General features: G+C 44.1%; 1 protein-coding gene and 1 pseudogene across 1 annotated transcript in view; one reads left to right on the top strand and one right to left on the bottom strand.

The window, feature by feature from the left end:
* The window catches only part of LOC121709093, a 36,645-nt pseudogene that overhangs the window by 14,724 nt on the left and 4,075 nt on the right, over positions 1-17,846 (top strand).
* The window catches only part of stk26 (serine/threonine protein kinase 26), a 32,160-nt gene continuing 26,205 nt past the window's right edge, over positions 11,892-17,846 (bottom strand). Inside the window, exon 11 of the transcript XR_006031664.1 lies at positions 11,892-11,909. The gene's annotated coding sequence lies outside the window, so the exon portion shown is untranslated. The remainder of the gene's footprint in view (positions 11,910-17,846) is intronic.

Here is a 17,846-nt window from a genome sequence, read left to right as displayed (position 1 = left end):
GTGTTTGGGGAGCTTATGGATGTTGACAGGCAGAACTTTGCTTTCTGAAGAGGAAGTATAGGGAAATGGTGTCAATTTTGTTTTGCCAAGGAAAATATGCAGCAAATAACTTTTATTCTGTTAAAGTTCAGAAAAATACATTGTAATCAAGTTTATATAATATGAAATTGTTGGGGGATGTATTTGAAAGGTAACCATTACACCACAAAGTTCTTGACATAATTGGATTGTTAAATTAACATTAAAAAGCATGCAGAGAGAAGTAGTCTTTGAAAGAAGACAAAAAATAAACGTGTTATGCTGAAGAGCTCACTTTCAACAAAAAACGTATGTAGATGTATGCAAATGTAGCTACATGAATCTCATTTTGGATTCTGCAAATTAATTATAAAACAGTATTTGACAGAAATGGATGTATGTGTAATATTTAAGTAATTCAAATCTTGCCACCCAGCACATTTGAAACTGTCTAATTAAAATAAAGACATTCAATGAAAATCTTTTACAGTAGGTGCTCTCTTTACAGAATTACCATCTAGTAAGAGTTTATAATCTTTTATGTGTGAGTTTGTCTGGTTTTCACTTGACTCCAGCTGTGTGTGTGTGTGTGTGTGTGTGTGTGTGTGCGTGCATGTGTGTGTCCGTGTGTGTGTCTGCGTGTGTGTCTGTGTGTGTGTGTGTGTCACTCCATTGGCACGGGATTGATTGCGGACGTCAGCTCCCCTTGCCTGGCCCCCCTTGCAGTAAATAAATCTTCATTTACATAAACAGTCCGTTCCGCTGTCGATTGTGCTGAGGTTGAGGAGGACTCTGGAAGGCCCTCATGCCTGATCAGAGGGGCAAGGCAGAGTGTCGGCAGCCGCACCATTCGTGGTGGAGCCCCCACCACCCCCCTCTGCCCCATCACCACCCCACCCCTCCTCTCCTTTATTGTGTTGTGAAAGTCCATTTCAAGGATGTCACCCCAACTCCATTAGTTTGGATAATGAGCCCTATAAAGCACATTTATAACTCTTGACATAACAAGCAGACAGATTTTCTCCACCATTCGCTCTCTTTCATTTTTTTTCTTCCTCCTCCTCCTCTTCTTCTTCTCTTTTCTCCTCCTCTTCTTCATGGTACCTGAGGAGGTAGTCTGTGCGAAGGTCACCCTGGCGTGTCCAGGCGGGGAAGAGAGTGGCAGATGAACCCTTTTGCCAAACTCCCAGACTGTCACCTGCTCTCTCCCAGCTGACACAGCTGGACAGGGTTTGTGTTTGTGTATTTGTGTGCGTGTGTATGTGTGTGTGTTTGTGTGTGTGTGTGGCCATTGGGGGGTTGAGGATGAGGCTGAAGGAAATATGTGCTTGCCTCTTTTGTTGATTTAAGGGCCGCGTTTGGTGCTCTGTTGTCTTTGACCCACCCTGAGCGTGAGACAGCTGAGGACCGTTCACAAGGTCACCTCATGTGAGACCGCTCTGCCTCCCACTCCCTCTGCCTCACTCTCCTCCACTCTGTGCAGGTGCAAGGCTGTGATTGACACCGAAGGCCAGCGAATCAGCTTCAATCATTCTGTGTTGTAGGATGGATACATGAGGGAGAAGTGGAGGAGCCCAGATGACAGGTAAATGATTCAACTACTGCACGGCTGCAGGAATAAGCAATTGCTACAGAAATTGTCCATTTTAATTAATGTCTGTCCCAGGTAACTTACTTTATAAAAAAGCTACTTTTGTTTTAGTCAGCCATTGTAAACATTTTCAGGGTATGTTATAACATGAATTTGTTTTCAATAAGGCATACTAATGTCTTTAGATTTGGAGTTGTGGGAAGGCTACGATTACACTTGGTTCAGTTTTAGTGGAAAGGTAGCACTGAGGTGATTGTTCTGAATTTTGAATGTTTATTAGCTGGCGATGGTTAGTGTTTTGAAAACTAGATAACTGCCCATGATAAAGTAAGCAGTGAAGTTTCATTAAATTAAGATACCAAAAAACGAATACACCAAAGTCTTGTCAAATCACCCTACTCAGCTTAAAAGGTCTTTGGGAGAGTGGAGAGCTGATATTTAGCCATTGAGCTGCTGGTCCAGTGTCTGGACTCGGTGTCATCCGAGGGTGTGACAGAGGGCGTTGGTATGCCACACTGTGGTGACAAGCTGACGACTGGCACTGATGCATCAGCTGTGATGGCCTCTGTGGCTGTCGAGTGCTTTCGTTCTCTCCATCTCTCTCTCTCTCCCTCTCTGTTTCTCTCTCTCTGTTTCTCTCTCTCTCTCCTGCTCTTTCGTTCTTCCTCTCCGGTTCAGCCACCCTCGGCCCTGTCGATGCAGACCTTGACATTTGCGACGCTGACCCCAGTTAGAGCGTGACGGATGGGTTTACGACCAGACTGGGCAGAGAGTGACTGCCAGGCCGGACGGGTCAGAATACAGAAGAGGACCAGAGAAGGAGCGGAGGTGTTGAGGTCACTGTCAGGGTGGACACGCAACAGTTCCATAAACTCACAAGAATTTCAGCTGTTGATCCTCAGATGATTAGATTGCTGTTTGACAAAAGTAATAGCACTCATTAGAAAAATAACAATCAGTATAAATAGATGCATAGAGAGATTTTTTTTAAAAAGAAAGAAAGAAAGGAGGGAAAGAAGAAAAGAGAAACAACATTTCACTGGTTTGTGGCGATAGGAATTTTGAAAATACATTGTGTGTGGAGTTAACAGTAGCCATTTATTACTAGGACAGCAGTTTCTGGTGTGTAACACAAGCCTGTCAAGGGCATGGCTTATTTATTGGATTCTTGGCACAACCTTCAAATAAAGTTTGAATGAGTAGAGAACATCAATAACCCCTGATTATTAAACGTCTCGACTACCTCCCTGCTCAGCCCGAGGAACGTGGCCGCCTTAGCATCTGACTGGGCCTCCCATCATCCCTCTCTCTGTTGTCCCTCAGTGTCCCACCTTCCTGAATGTCCCCCGGTCTGTCTCATTTAGGTGCTGTCCACATTAGGCCGCGTCAGTCTAAATAATTATTCTCCATTTAGCCCTTCCGTCCACATTAAAATGACACACACTGACACTGAAAATGATACTTTTTGAAAACTCGATCTCTGAGGTGGGTACATTTGAAAACTCCGGGTTTTCACATTGTAGTCTGTACAAGGGAAACGAAGAGCTTCAGATACGATGATGTGCAGTTGCAGACACCGGCAACAATAAACACTTCTATGGCGTTTCAGTGTTCTAGTGTCGAGGCAAAACTTTTGAAAAACGATCACGTGGACCGTGATCGTTAATGTGGACATGACCTTACTGTCTCTTCTCCTCCTTGCTGTTGCTGTCCCTGTCACCGATGATTATATCTCTCTTTCTCTCTCCCTCGGTGACTCCTTCTCCTCCCTCGGTGACTCTGTCACCTCTTTATTATCCCATTCACTTCTATGATCTTTTTCTGCAGGTCCCCCTTCCTTTTTATTCTGACATTGAGTAGCTTGTGGTCAAGGATTCATATGTTGTATTTATTTAAATAGATGTAAGTGTCTGCTAAACTTCCCCCTCTTTCTTTTGTAATATTTCCCTCTCTCACTCCTACCCTGTCTCTCCCTCTCTCTTTCTGACTTTCTCTATCCCTCTCTCCCTGCACAGGCACATCTCCATAGCGGTACTCATCACAGACGCTTCGATGTAGTCCTCTGACACAAAGCAGCAGATACACTCCTCTGCTCTCAACCCACTCCACTTTACTGTGCTGTGCTGCGGCCTACGCATCCAGCAATCTCAAAGCCAGAGAGAAAGATCTAGTCAGAGCCTGTGGGGTCTCTCTCTCTCTCTCTCTCGGTCGGCCAATAAAAAGGCTGCACGCCACTCCTGCCGACCATGCACTTTTGTTGCCCAACTTGTTTTGCATTACGTCTCTCTCGCTCTCTCTCTTTTTTTCATTTTTATTTATGCCCCTGCTCTGTGTCGCCTGTCACATTTGTATGGATTCTTGGGACGTGTCCAAGGGGTTCGGCCGCCCCCGTATAACAACAAACCATCAGGGCTGATTTGAGATGTCGTTACAGTAATTTCAACGCAAGGGGCTCGCCAGTTTGTATGCTATAAAGTCAATTATTTGTGTGTATGTATGTGTGTGTGTGTGTGTATGTGTGTAAGTGCAAAGCAGAGGACAACAAGCTAACGTTACCAGTCGAATGAAAAGAGTAGGATGTTACTGATGCTGCGATTTCATTTGAAACTTGGTGGGTTCATTTTGAAGCAGCCCTAACGCCCCTGGTAACTGACACGCTATCTTCTTGTCGGCTGATTTAAGTGCAAGTTTTTCTCACTTAGTCAAAGAGGGCTGTCAGTCTGAAGTACACTGGATTGGGCCGATTTATCTCGTGGACTAATGTGTCAGAGAGGCTCATGTGGAAAAGGCTCTGGTCTGGGGAAACAAATCAGTCAGAGGCCCCTCACAAATTCACACGTGAATATTTCACACCTAGAGGAAGGGAAGAGAAGGAGGGGTGGGGTTGGAGAGATGGGTGATGTGGGGGGTCGTCGGATCTAGAGTAATTTATGCTCATTAGGCGCCGAGAGCCCGAATTAATATCTGCGTCTTGACACGGTGTGGAAATGGAATATTACATGACCGCGTGACAAAACGTCATTAAATATTCAGACTATTTTTAATTAGTCGCCCCTTTGTAGGAATGACAGTGTGCTTGCATATGTGTGTGTGTGTGTGCGTGTGTGTGTGTGTGTGTGTGTGTGTGTGTGTGTGTGTGTGGCCATGCACAGATGGAGGCGCAGGAGTTTTAATACCCCACCCCTCTTCATCTCCTCCTCCTCCTCTCTTTGGCAGAGAGCGTGCAGGACCCTGGTCCGTCTCGCTACTTTCTTCTTTCTGTGTTTTTCCACTGACTTTGGCCTGCTTAAGTCAATCCATCCGATTAGAGAGAGGAGTGGTTTCCCTTTTTTGCCTTTGCTTTTGAGGAGAAAGCTACGGCGCAGCTTAAAGGACATTATGAAAACACCCTCAGGCTTCATGTAACAGGATTAGAGTCATCCCATCGCCTACATCCAGACTTGGGCTAATAGGCTTTGGGATTGTGCAACATACTTCATTAGGAAAGTATGTGTGTGTTTGTGTGTGTGTGTGTGTGTGTGTGTGTGTGTGTGTGTGTGTACACTGAATGCATGCCTGGTCATGCTTTTTTCTACCTGTATCTGCATTAAATGTCACCCTTTTATGTCTCCATTTTTGACGTTGCAGGCAGAATACTGTATGTGTTATGTTTGTATGCGTACATGGGTGTGTGTGTGTGTGTGTGTGTGTGTGTGTGTGTGTGTGTGTGTGTGTGTGTGTGTGTGTGGTGCATCCCAAAAACTTTGAATGTCCTTTCTGTAACTCTCTCTGTTGACCATCTCTCCACAGGACTCGAGTGGCCGTGGCCGTGTGCAGGTGGTGCAGTTGGCCTCCTCGTCCATGACCTGCGTGCCTGGCACCTGTAAGTCCCCTCCTTCCGCCTCCCAACTGCCTGACTGTGGTTTGGGGAACCGGTCTGCTCAGCTATCCCCATGTTCTCTATGTTCTCACTCTAACACAAAATCAAGTGCGTCACTGATGGATCAGATCCATCGGATTGGATGTAGAGGATTGATTCTAATATAATCAATATACTTTCAAAAGACCCATTTTAGACCAATGCACAAATTAGTTTAGTCTTAAAACTATAACAGCAGTTACTGTTTGTGTCTCCTTGAGTCAGTTTGGTTTTCTATTTGAAACTAAAGAGCCAAACCTAGTTTGCTTTCTATTTGGTGTCTATTCCCCTTTTATTTCCAAAGAGCCAAACTTAGTTTGGTTTCTATTTGGTTTCTATTTCCCTATATTTCCTGGTGGTTCAAAAAATGCCTAAAATGACGTAGTGAGTCGATTAATTTGCACAAGGGTGTGTCTGCTGGTGGGGGTGTCTGCTGGTGCATAACTCGGCTGACTTTTGGCCGCATGACTCGGTAGACTTCTGGAGGACAGCTTCATCACAACGTTATACATTAATAATGTCCTGACATGGAGCTTGAGAAGGAGTTTGCACGCACAAATTATCACTGGTCCATTCAGCTTTCACAGGGCTTTTTCCCCTGACGTAGACCAAGTGTCATCTGTAAAGTATGGGTCCATTCACACTTTCACTATTAGCTTGTAGTTCACATATTCTCATTTCTTGCAAAATCACAGTAGCTTTTCCATCCCACCAGATATGCATTGTTCCCTTTATTACTGATGGTAAATCTTACTAGGAATGGACAAAATTGTAAGTCATATTTTCCTGAAATATTAAATTATATTTTTAAAAAATAGATGAATTTATATAAACAATTAACATATGCATGTTGATAAAATAACAGTAAATAATCAAAAATATAATCACTGTATGTTTTCAGCTTGGAAACACTTAATGCACATCTCAACTAAACAGGCTGGTCTTCCATATGAGACAATTTTGTCCCAAGACACGCTAGTCTGACTGCATGGTCATAGAAGGCCAGTAGGTCAGACAGGAGTGTCCCCAGACTTTGCCTTAGCTGTCCTTCAAAAAGACCCCCAAATCAATGCCCCACCCCCCAAATCAATGCCCCACCCCCCAATCAATGCCCCACCCCCAAATCAATGCCCCACCCCCCAATCGCTCCTGTCATGGCTTCACTTCGCTTTGCTCCTGCGACATAATGATTCCATCATTAACCTCCAGTGTTATTTATGACCGTCATTGTTTTTGGTAACAGTGGTATTATTTCCTGTCTTCAATCATCATGTGTTTCTATATAGACGATGAAAGCTAGTGAGAGGATGGATTACCGGCTGCTTTAGATGAGGGTCCCAGCCAGCCATTGGGATCTGAGGGGGTTGGTGGTGGTGTGGTGTGCAGGGTAGGGCGACGGGGGAGGGCGGGGGGCAGTGTGTGGTATGTGAAGGGTAATCAGCGGAACTCCTCTGCCTGGGAGTGGGGATTGAGTGGGGGATGATGGGGGCGCGGGGGCAGAGCAGGCAGCCCAGCCCAGCCCAGCCCAGCGCGCTTCCCAGAGGGAGATGGATAGTTGCCGCTCAGCCCCGGAGTAATGCAGTCTCTCCTCAGTGCATTACTCCATGCTGATGCACCTGACACACACACACACACACACACACACACACAGAGTGAGAGAGAGAGAGCTGAAATATACATACAAACACAGTCGATGACACATATCATTACACTATAAAGAACTCTCAAAAGGTGGACCCATACACACACACACAAACACACACACACACACACACACACACACACACACATACACATGCTACACACACTTGCACAAGGTCACTGCGTGAAGGAGGTGCAGAGACATATTGATAGTCTTATGCATATACATTCGTGGAGGCTCTTTCATTGAGGAAAGGGAGGAACACCCTCCCTAAAATTTTTGAGAAAAATCAAAAATATATAAAGTGAATTACTAATCTGATAAATTACTGTTAATGTTATTATTTGAAGACTTTGAATGAACAAAAATCGTTCCCCTAGGTCAAAATGCCAACAGCACCCCCTATCACAATTGCTGTATGGAGGAGCTTCCACCTCAAGCCCCTCATTGGAGTCAATTATAAACGCCTCAGACCCTGTGAGATAAAGAGTAAAATGAAATCAGAGGACATTGTCCATCTTCTATAGACCCTTTCAACAAGGTAAACAAAAACAATGCTTGAACGTTCTATTTGGGCCCCAATCTACTTCCTCTGCATTAAGATAACATATGGAATGTTAAAAAGGAAGCCTTGTGGGGCCAACTATGATGCTGATAATGGAACTCTCTTGAAAGGGTCCATACATTCAACTACAGTGCAAAGGTTAGGATCAAAGCAGCAGGAAGACCCGTTCCAAAAATTCATATTCCAAAAAAAGATGGTAAGGCAAGTGTAGGCTACTGAATGCTACATACTACATACATACTACATACTAACTGGTAGCACAGAAAACAATCGGCCTACTGCTGGCCTATCACAAACTTGGACAGTTAAGGGATTTGCTGATACAAAAAAAATGGATATTTATGCGTTGTTATAATCATCCAAGTTATGCCTTAACTAAACAAATGTTAATAATGTTCTTGTTGTTAATATGTTTTTGTTTTCACCATTCTTACTGTATGTTTGGATGGTGACATTGTTAATAAATGTTTCAGACGATGATGCATTCCTTTAATGACGTCTTCAATGACATTTGCCTTTCGAGTATAAATTCCCACTTAGCTATTAGGTCTACAACCTGTCTTTAAATTATAGCGATTTGGCTTTAAAACAATAGCATGTTACAAATAACCACATTTAAGGTGTATTTTTTAAATGGTAAACAGTTACATGGTTTTATAAAACAAGTGTCTATTTTAGTATAATACTTTTACTAATACTTTTTAGTATAATAATACTAAAAACTTTTTTTGCAAATGTATTACATTGAGCAAAACCTCCTTTCCATAATTTTGCACATCTGGAAAACAGAGTATTAGACCTACATATCTTTCCTGACTTCCCAGACCTAAATTTACATTTATTTACATTTACATGTATTAATTTAATAGACACTATTATCCAAAGTGACTTATATATTTCAATTATATACAAGTCCATTGTCCCTGGAGCAATTTGGGGTTAAGTGCCTTGCTCAAATGCACAATGGTGGAAGCCAAGAATTGAACCCACAACTTTTCTGGCTACTGCATGGTAGCCTAGCTCCTTAGCTCAGACCACCCCTAAGAATGTCAGAGCAGCTTTTATAGCACAACATTACCAGTTAAAATACTACATACATACTGCTGCTTTAAATGTGTCTGGGTAGGCGGCCTACATACTCTATTGTTCACATATGCCACCAACAACATCACAACCTCACATTTGCCACCAACACCAATCAAGCGCACCTTCCTTCCTCCGTTATTTTTATAACCACCAGCCGCCACTGGTGTGTATACACATTTAGACATAAAACAACATTAACAATCACATGCTGATCTGCATCTTTTAGATTTTCAGGCATTTTTTTAACCCATTCACCACACCTTCACTCCCTCCGGTTATCCCTGTTTGAAGTCGAATCCTTTTCACTCATGTGATTGTTGGATACTTCATGGAGATGTTTGAGTTATCTATTTGAATTCTGCACAGAAGCCTACAAGACTAAAGCATTTACATATTCTTGGCAACAAAAACAGCTGCAACCGGCACAAATGCCATTGATAATTGGTGTGCACCAAGCTAACTGATTTGGAATGGCTGAGCGTGTTCAACCTTACCTCCGTATTCCCATTGTGTGTCTCCCCACAGGCACCGAGTGGTATGCCACACACACACACACACACACACACACACACACACACACACACACACACACACACACACACACCACAAACACATGCACACACACGCACACACACATTTGCTCTCTCTCAAATACTTTCTTTCTCTTTTGCGCTCTCTAACACACACACACACACACACACACACACACACACACACACACACACACACACACACGTGGTTGATAATCTGTCTCTCTGGTGGTGGCAAATGGTGGCTGTGGTTGTTTGGGCCCTAAGCAGAGAAAGCAGAGCATCTCCTCCCTCTGCCCCTTCTCACCACATCCACATGGTTAGGAGAAAGACAATGATTTCCTGATTATTATTACTATTACTATTATTATTATTATTATTATTATTATTGTTATTATTGTTATTACTATTATTACTATTATTATTGCTATATTATTATTATTATTGTTGTTGTTGTTGTTCTGTGTTGTGATGGCAATGTCCCCTGTGTCCATGGTGCCTTGGGCTGCGACTCACCTCTCGTCCCGTTGGGGAAGACCCTCTTTTGTCTTCCTTTTCTTTCGTTCCTTGCACCTCTCCTCTCGTCTGTTTCTCCCCCCGTGTCTCGCTATGTGGCTCCCAAGGCTGCCATGGGTCTCTTTGAACCGGAGAAAGAGCAGAAAAACAACAGAGAGAGTGAGAGAGAGAGAGAGAGAGAGAGAGATGAGGGGCCTTAAAGAGGTGGCCAACCTCCAGAGGATTGCTTTGGGACGGCTCCACGGATCCCACCCCTGCGACTATTAAACAGGGCAGCCTAAATCCTTTCCTTAAGGCTTGTGACTCGCTGCTTTGATGGTAGTCTTCAGTGCTCACCAAACAAAATAAAAGACACATACTTTGTGTCTCATATGCATACACACATGTACACACACACACACACACACACACAGATATCTCAGCCCTTATCACAACGGAGAGCTTTTTGTCTTTGTCTCTAATCCTGGCTCCGTGTAACAGAGCACTCAACATCTAGACCCTGAGGAAGCTGACCTACAGCTCTCCAAATCTATAGCAGATTTCATCTCACTGCTCAAATCTGTGGGGTGGACCACAGGAGATTAGCACGGAAAGACCGACTAAAGTGGAGACAGACATCTTGCATGTATCGACCCAGTTTCAGCACGAATCACTGGGATAGAGTTAGTGCTGATTATGAATAGTGTCCTATCCAGCTGCTTTGTGTTTAGCTGATGGAGGTGATGAGATGAGAAATCAGGCTTTTTTCTCTTGCAGAGCCAAAATGTTAAATGGAGGGCATCATTGTCAATGTGTACTATCTGTGGCTCCATGTGACACCAGCTGACATATTTGACAAAAAAAAAGTCATGAAAACTTTATATTTTTTCTGAGTTCTGATTTCTGAGCAAAGGCATGCACTTTACCAGTATCCTCAACTAACAGTGCTCCCTGCCATTGAACCCATCATTGTGGTCTTGGTTTGACTTATTGCACCAGTGAGATGAGTGAAACGTCTATCATTGGTGTCCTGTTTTGTAATCTCCCGTCGTCTTAGATCTGGTGCACCTCCAGATCTTCTGGCCACAGTTTGAGACACCTCACACCCGTACTTTCCAGATTATACTATATCACCCCCAGCCCCAGAGAGGAACCATTCAAAGGTGAGAATGCCCCCCCCCCCCCCCCAAAAAAAAAAACACCCCAACATCATCCCACCGGCCCATTTCCTCTGAGCGTCACCTTCAAACCTTAGCGTTCCGTACCCAGGTCTCGCCTCACCCCTTCTCTTCCGTAAATCAATTCTCCCTTCCCATTGGGAGAAATCAAGAGCGTTGCCCATGGTTACCTCGCAGATGCTGAGACGTCATATATTTTCCCCGTCCCCGGAGGACTTAACCAAGCCTGTCGTCTCTGTCACCGTGCCATCGTTTACCTTTTTCCTCCCCTCCCTCCGTCTCTCCCTCCCTCCATCTCTCCATCTCTCCATCTCTCCCTCGCCTCTAAAGAAGAAAGATATAGTCGGCCCCAGAGTTGGTTGCAGTGGCGGTGACATTCATCGGGCAGGCCGCGCGGAGACATTATCGGCAATAACACTGGTTGATATTGATGGTGGCACGGCGGGCCTGGTGTTAGGCACTTGTGCCATTGATCCCCATTACGCGCTGTCAGGCGACGCTTGGCTAGCTGATAGTAATTTAGAGGCTGACCTCCAAGGTGACCCCACGCTCCGCACACGTATAAAAATAGCATCTCCAATTACCAGTGTGTGATAGGTGTTAGCGCTTCTTTGCATTGAGTTGTACTTGTAGAGATTGTAGATGGATGTGCTGTTTATGTGTGTAAAGCCTAGTAAACATGGCAAGCCCCTTGGCTTTATATTAAATTTAGTAAGCGTATATTAAAGTAAGCTTGAATTGGTATATTGAGATGAGTGGATCAGAGATCTACGCTAGTTTTCCCCTGATGTCCACACAGTGCAGGTGAGCATTTCTCCAGCATTCAAGAGAAACTGACTTGGCAGAGAGAGAGAGTGTGTGTGTGTGTGTGTGTGTGTGTGTGTGTGTGTGTGTGTGTGTGTGTGTGTTTGTGTTGGGGGGGGGGGGGGGGGGGTGCATGAAATATCTTCTCCCCACTGTCTGTCAAAGAGACAAAGTCATCAGACCTCAGATGACTCTGAGATGGAAGCCGATCTCTCTCTTTCTGTCAAACACACACACACACACAGTATTCCCTGGGTTACTGTTATTATTCTCCCATCATCCTCTTCATCTCTCATTCTCTCTGTTTCTTCTGGACTCTTTGTTCTCTCTCTCTGTCTGTCCCTTTCTCTCTCTCTCTCTCTCTCTCTCCCTCTCTCTGTACATCTGTGACTGTTTGAGCCTAGTGAGTCTAGCTCAGGTGGGCTGCGCTGGCTCGCCAGTGGACCATCCTTTCTATCACAGGAATGAGGTAGTACTATTTTAATTAAAATGTCAGGACAAGTACTGCGGGAGTTATCCAGGATGAATCGCCAGATAAGGGGAGCAGTCGGCCAGAACAGGTCAAAGAGACAAAGTCACCTGAACAACAGATCCACGGCCCCCCCCCCCCCCCCCCACACACACACACACACACACACACATACACACACACACACCTTGCTCCTGTCCCATCCATCCTCTGAGGTTGAGGACCGAGGGTGGGGGGACATTCAGAGTTGAGGAGGGGGGTTGAGTGGTGTGTGTGTGGGGGGCATGACAGGGGTGATTGGGTTTGGGTAGAGGTGTCACGGATGGGGTGGGGCGCCGGCGCGGCACGGTGATGGTTTGGGAAAGATGGACGACACGCTGAGGGAACTTATTATTCTTTTTCCAATTTTGAAAAGGGGGAAAAAGAAAGAAATGTGCCCAACGGGACCCAAAGAGGTGATGTGGGAAGAGGCCCTGTCTGTGCTTTTGAAGCTGTGCATGTGTGTCTGTGTTTATGTGATTGTCTGTTTATGTGTGTATGTGTGTGTGCATGAACTGGCGATGTGCCAGTTTGTGTTAGATGTGCTTGTTACTGGAGAGGTGTGAAGCTGTGGCACGGTGTTACGGTGTATAATGGGCCCGCCTGTATGATAATCTGACATTTCTCACGTGTGTTTTCTCTGTGTGTATATGTGTGTGTTTTGGGGGGGGGGGGGTGTGTGAGTGTGTGTGCACACCTTATTTGTTTGGCCCGGGTGTTTGAACAACTAGTCTACAGACACGCTTGTAAGCACACACACACACACACACATTTGTATTTGTGTTTGTTCACTCGTGAGCATTTGTTTTGGTGGAGTAAATGCCATGGGAGGACCCTTTGTACTGTCTCCACTCCAGATGCTCTATGATCGTTATTACCAAAGCATTTTATTTTTGTGTGAACTGTAAGTGCAGGAATCAGTATACCAAAAATCCTTCTGGACAGCATAAACATTTTGAAGCTGTGACCATGTGCTTATGTGAGCATTCGCCCTTAAATGCTGACCCCCTTCTACCACGAGTGAATTAATGTGTGTGTGTTTGAGTGTGTGTCCTGTGTGTGTGTGTGTGTGTGTTCGTTGGGGCGGCGAGGTGGCCAGTTGATCTTCTTTTTTTTGGCGTAAGTACCGTTAAACATTGATACCGCCACACCTCTGCTCCTCTCCAAATTAACCAAATCACTGTGCCACCCAAGCCTAGGGGAGGAACACGCGTTATAATTGTGTGACATTTTGGTAATGACCGCACTGACATTTCAGACTGACACCTTTTTTTCCTCCCCTCTCTTTCTTTGCCTTTCTTTTTTGGGGGCCCTTGTACTTAAAGGGTAACGATACAGAGTGACAGATTTACACTTTGTGGAGAAAAAAGAGGGAGAGAAAGAGCAAGGGAGGAGCGAAGGAGGGGGGGCGGGAGCAAAAGATGCGTCGGCGCCAAATTAAGCGTGCCTTTTGTTTGATGGCACTTCCGATGGAGGTTGCTAACACATCAAGGGGGTGTCAGACAGCGAGGGGAACAGGGCAAACAGTGCTTGAAAAGACAATGCTGCTCAATGTGTGTATGCGTGCGTGTGTGTGTGTGTGTGTGTGTGTGTGTGTGTGTACTGGTGTGCGTGCGTGTATACCACAAAAACTAAATGTCAGTCTATGAATACACACAAAGATATCTGTTGCATTGGTTCAAAATGTGTGCAATGATACGTAACGTAAACATACAGTATAGGGAAAAATAATATAAAAAAATAGTGCTTTGATCATTGTTTTGAGTCTATCAAGCAGTTTTGAAGATAGTGGACAATTAAGTTCCAATGAAATCAGTGAAACACAAAAGATAAACTTTGTATTTTAACATGTGCTGTGTAGACGCTGGGGTGGTAAGAGTGTACCAAGGAGATTGACAACAAGCATAATGGGTTATTCTGTGACCTCTAGCTTTTATGATCCACCTCTAACTCAGCTGACCCCTAGAACCTTTCTTCCTGCCCGGACTCTCCCCTTTTAGATTACAATCTTGACAATCCTCAAATTAAAAAAAGGAAAGAAATGATATGTCTGATTGAGACACTTGCGACACCTCTGATTGCTTCTGTGCCGGCAATGAAAAGAACCAGTGGGCGATGTGTACCATCATGCTGGACACCTCAAGGAAGGACGGCAGCTGCTTCGTACGTCTGCACTGGGCCCAACACAAGCCTAGGCTGGGATTCCTCTATGAAGCTGATGAGCAGCAGCCTTTTTCGCTCCTAAATTCAGAAGGAATTGGTGTGTGTGTGTGTGTGTGTGTCTGTCTTTTATATTTCATGGAATGTCATGTTAGTTCTTCAGTGCTTTTCCACTACTGTAACAGAGATTGTTGTTCTTTTCATGTTGAATCAACAGAATACCTAAAGGTGGCATAACGGTTACATTACATTTACATTGCGACCCTTACATTTGTGTGCGTGTGTCTGTGTGCATGTGTGTTTCTACAGGCCGAAACACATTTTCTCCGTCAGATCCTCCCTGATGTGAGTTCTGCCCACCCGCCCCCGGCCCTGATGACATCCTCTAAAAGGGAGAGGGGCCCTCGGGGGTGGCCGCTGGCTTCGAGGGGACCGCCCAGACCGAGTCGGGCTCGCCGAACAAGAGAGAAGACGAGGACTCCAAGAGCCAACCAGAGGCAACGGACAAGGTGGTGGCAGAGTTGGAGGAGGAGGGGGGGGGGGGGGGGGGGGGTGTTGCCACATTTAGGAAAGGGCCGAAGAGACAGAGCAGGAGGATAGCCCTCCATCTGAAGAGTGGACGTCAGACATGATCACCTCAAAGCTGCTCCTCCCAAGCCACCAGCAGCCACCTGCAGCATCATTCATACCCCTTCAGCGTGCAGAAATAATGCCGCCACTAGCTATGGTCAGAGACCAGCATTTGATTTGATTTGATTTGCATTACGCTTCGAAAAGAGAGAACATGAACACGTACCTGTGTCTCTTTCAGTACACATTATCACAGTAGTATTTGTGTGAAATGAAACCCGACACATTATCAGAAATGTTCCACTAATCCAGGGCCAGGACCTCATTTACTAAATGGTTGGTCTTTTACAATGATCTCCATTTTCATGGATGGTTTTGCTGCTGGTAGTTAAGTTGTTCCAGAGTTAAATCACATCTCTTCAGTCACGCCTGGCTAACAGAATAATTGTCATGATACTACATCTTTACTTGACATTGGTTTATTCCAGAAAATTCTTAACTATGAAGTTGCATATTTCATTGTTCATTTCTAAATATCTTCTAAACATTTCATAAAGGTATGAGTCCCTTTTCTTACATATTCTTTTTAAAATGTATAATTCATGTGTTTCCCATTTATGGTCTCATTTTTATTTAATATATTTTCTCAGTAGGCTACTTTCTTTAAACTATTATTATTATTATTTTATTTATTTTATTTTATTGAAAACAATGCACAGTTCCTCTGCCATGGTGCCTTGAGTTCACCAGAGTTCTGAAATTATTCTTCCTCACAAAGAAGAGATTATGATAGTTCACTCACACACAAATACTGTTATGAAATGTACAGTAACATTGTAATACTTGTGAAATGCCTTCAATAGACATCATGACAGTCTATTGCAACACTAAAAAAATCCATGTTGATTCAGTAAGGTGATTGCTATGGACTTGGACATTACAGACCTTATACTGTGATATTCCTTTTTCTCAGAAGATACTAGAGCAGCCTCACAACATGACATTGTGTTGAAACATCATTGTGACTAGTTATACTCTTGATGTTAGGCCAACCATTCCTCAAAAGCACAGACCAGTCAGTCCAAAATGTTCTGTTGGAGGATTTGATATAGGATAGGGAAGGAAGCTTAATGTCATCATGTGTAGACTACATACTGTGTGTTACCTTCAAAATATTTACTGAACACTGTGTACTTGGAACTCTCAAACAGAAGTATTATTTATTTACTTTATTTAATTTGAAATAATGTGCATCTTTGGTTTGTGTATTTCATATTGAGTATGAAAAGTTGTCTCAATTTTAACTGTTTATTGTGTCTAATTTGATTCCACTTTCCTTGCCTCGAATCGTCTTGTTAATCATGTAAAATACTGAATATGTGTCTCAGAAGTATTTTGAGAAAAGAATACACAATTAAAAAAAAAAAACTTCGGAAAAAAAACTTTAACTGAGAAAAAGGCAAGGTGACAAAGAGCTTGTAAGAAAAACTGTTGTGAAATGGCACGTTGCTCTTGCAGCCAGGTGCAAACGAATCTCCGCATAGAATCGAATATAAGTGTAACGGCGCGCTCTCTGTCGCAGCAGCTGTTCGCAGGTGTGCCGATGTGCCGTGAAAGTTTCCTGAGTTTCCAAACAAACACTTGCAGTTTAGCCCAAACGACAGCAAGGCTGCATGAGAGACTATCGGAGAGAAAGGGGGGAGAGGGGGGGGGGCGTGTGATGACATTTGGTTTACCGTGCCTTTGCAAGGACAGATGGCTAATTATGGTTGCGAACGCGTAAGTCCCATACTCCCGGCTGAGCTCTTTGTTTCTCTGGAATTTGATAGCAGTTCTGTTGAGGGTATTTACTGACTCTGGCGGGGATGAATCGCTTAGGCCCGCAGCAGACTCAGCCCAAGATAGGCAAAACATGGACTCAGCGAGTGCAAACAGTGCCCTTTCAGGTGCGAAGTAGCCCCGATCACATAACCGGCAGCTGTGAGAATAAGAATGACTCAAAGAATTTGAGAATGACTCCAAATAGCCTAGTTATAGCCTAAATTAGCCTATACTATGTCGTCCTCCAAGTTTCTACAGACCGAGGCCATAATCATACAATAGTCTATACAATACCTAGTTAGTTTTGACGCAGGAAAGGACTTACACACATAGGCCTACATAGTCTCATTTTAGATCCTGCTCTGCGCGCTGACAGGGTTTCAAATGACTGTTTCCATGGAGCTTTAAGACTGGTTATTACTGTAACTCGTTTGGCCATAGGGTAAATTACCTATGGGTTTCCTGAGATGGTGCTGACCACAGGCTACACAAGCGTAAACGTCACCCATGAGAGTCATTAATCATTAGAATATGTGAAGTTAGGTACTAGACCTAGCCTACTTCTGTATTTTCAATACTTCATAGATACAACATGCATTTGTGGATTAAGTGCGGGCTTAGGCCTACTCTTTCAACCAATTAGTATACAATTGTGACACATTTGCCATTTTCTTCATTTTTTTTTTTTTTGTTTTAAAAACCTGACTCATATGCCTACTGTTCATGTGTGGAAGAATCATCTCTCTAATAATTTGGTTATTGTAGGTATTTGGCTGTTTTGTTTGGGGGGTTTCTTCTCTCCTGAGTGACCGAGCCGCTCATTGGTATCATTGGGAATCAATTTTCTGCATGAAGAGTCTTGACATTAAAACGCAAAGGGTAAGAACAGCCACAGGCAAGACACCTAGCGGGGACCGCGCAGCCACAGCTCACAGCAGGGGGCACAACTGGGAGACTTGGGAGAATGCGTGCCAAGGAAC

The sequence above is a fragment of the Alosa sapidissima genome, chromosome 5 (assembly GCF_018492685.1).
Source record: "Alosa sapidissima isolate fAloSap1 chromosome 5, fAloSap1.pri, whole genome shotgun sequence".
NCBI classification, from domain to species: Eukaryota; Metazoa; Chordata; class Actinopteri; order Clupeiformes; family Clupeidae; genus Alosa; species Alosa sapidissima.
This window is presented reverse-complemented; position numbering and strand designations above follow the sequence as displayed.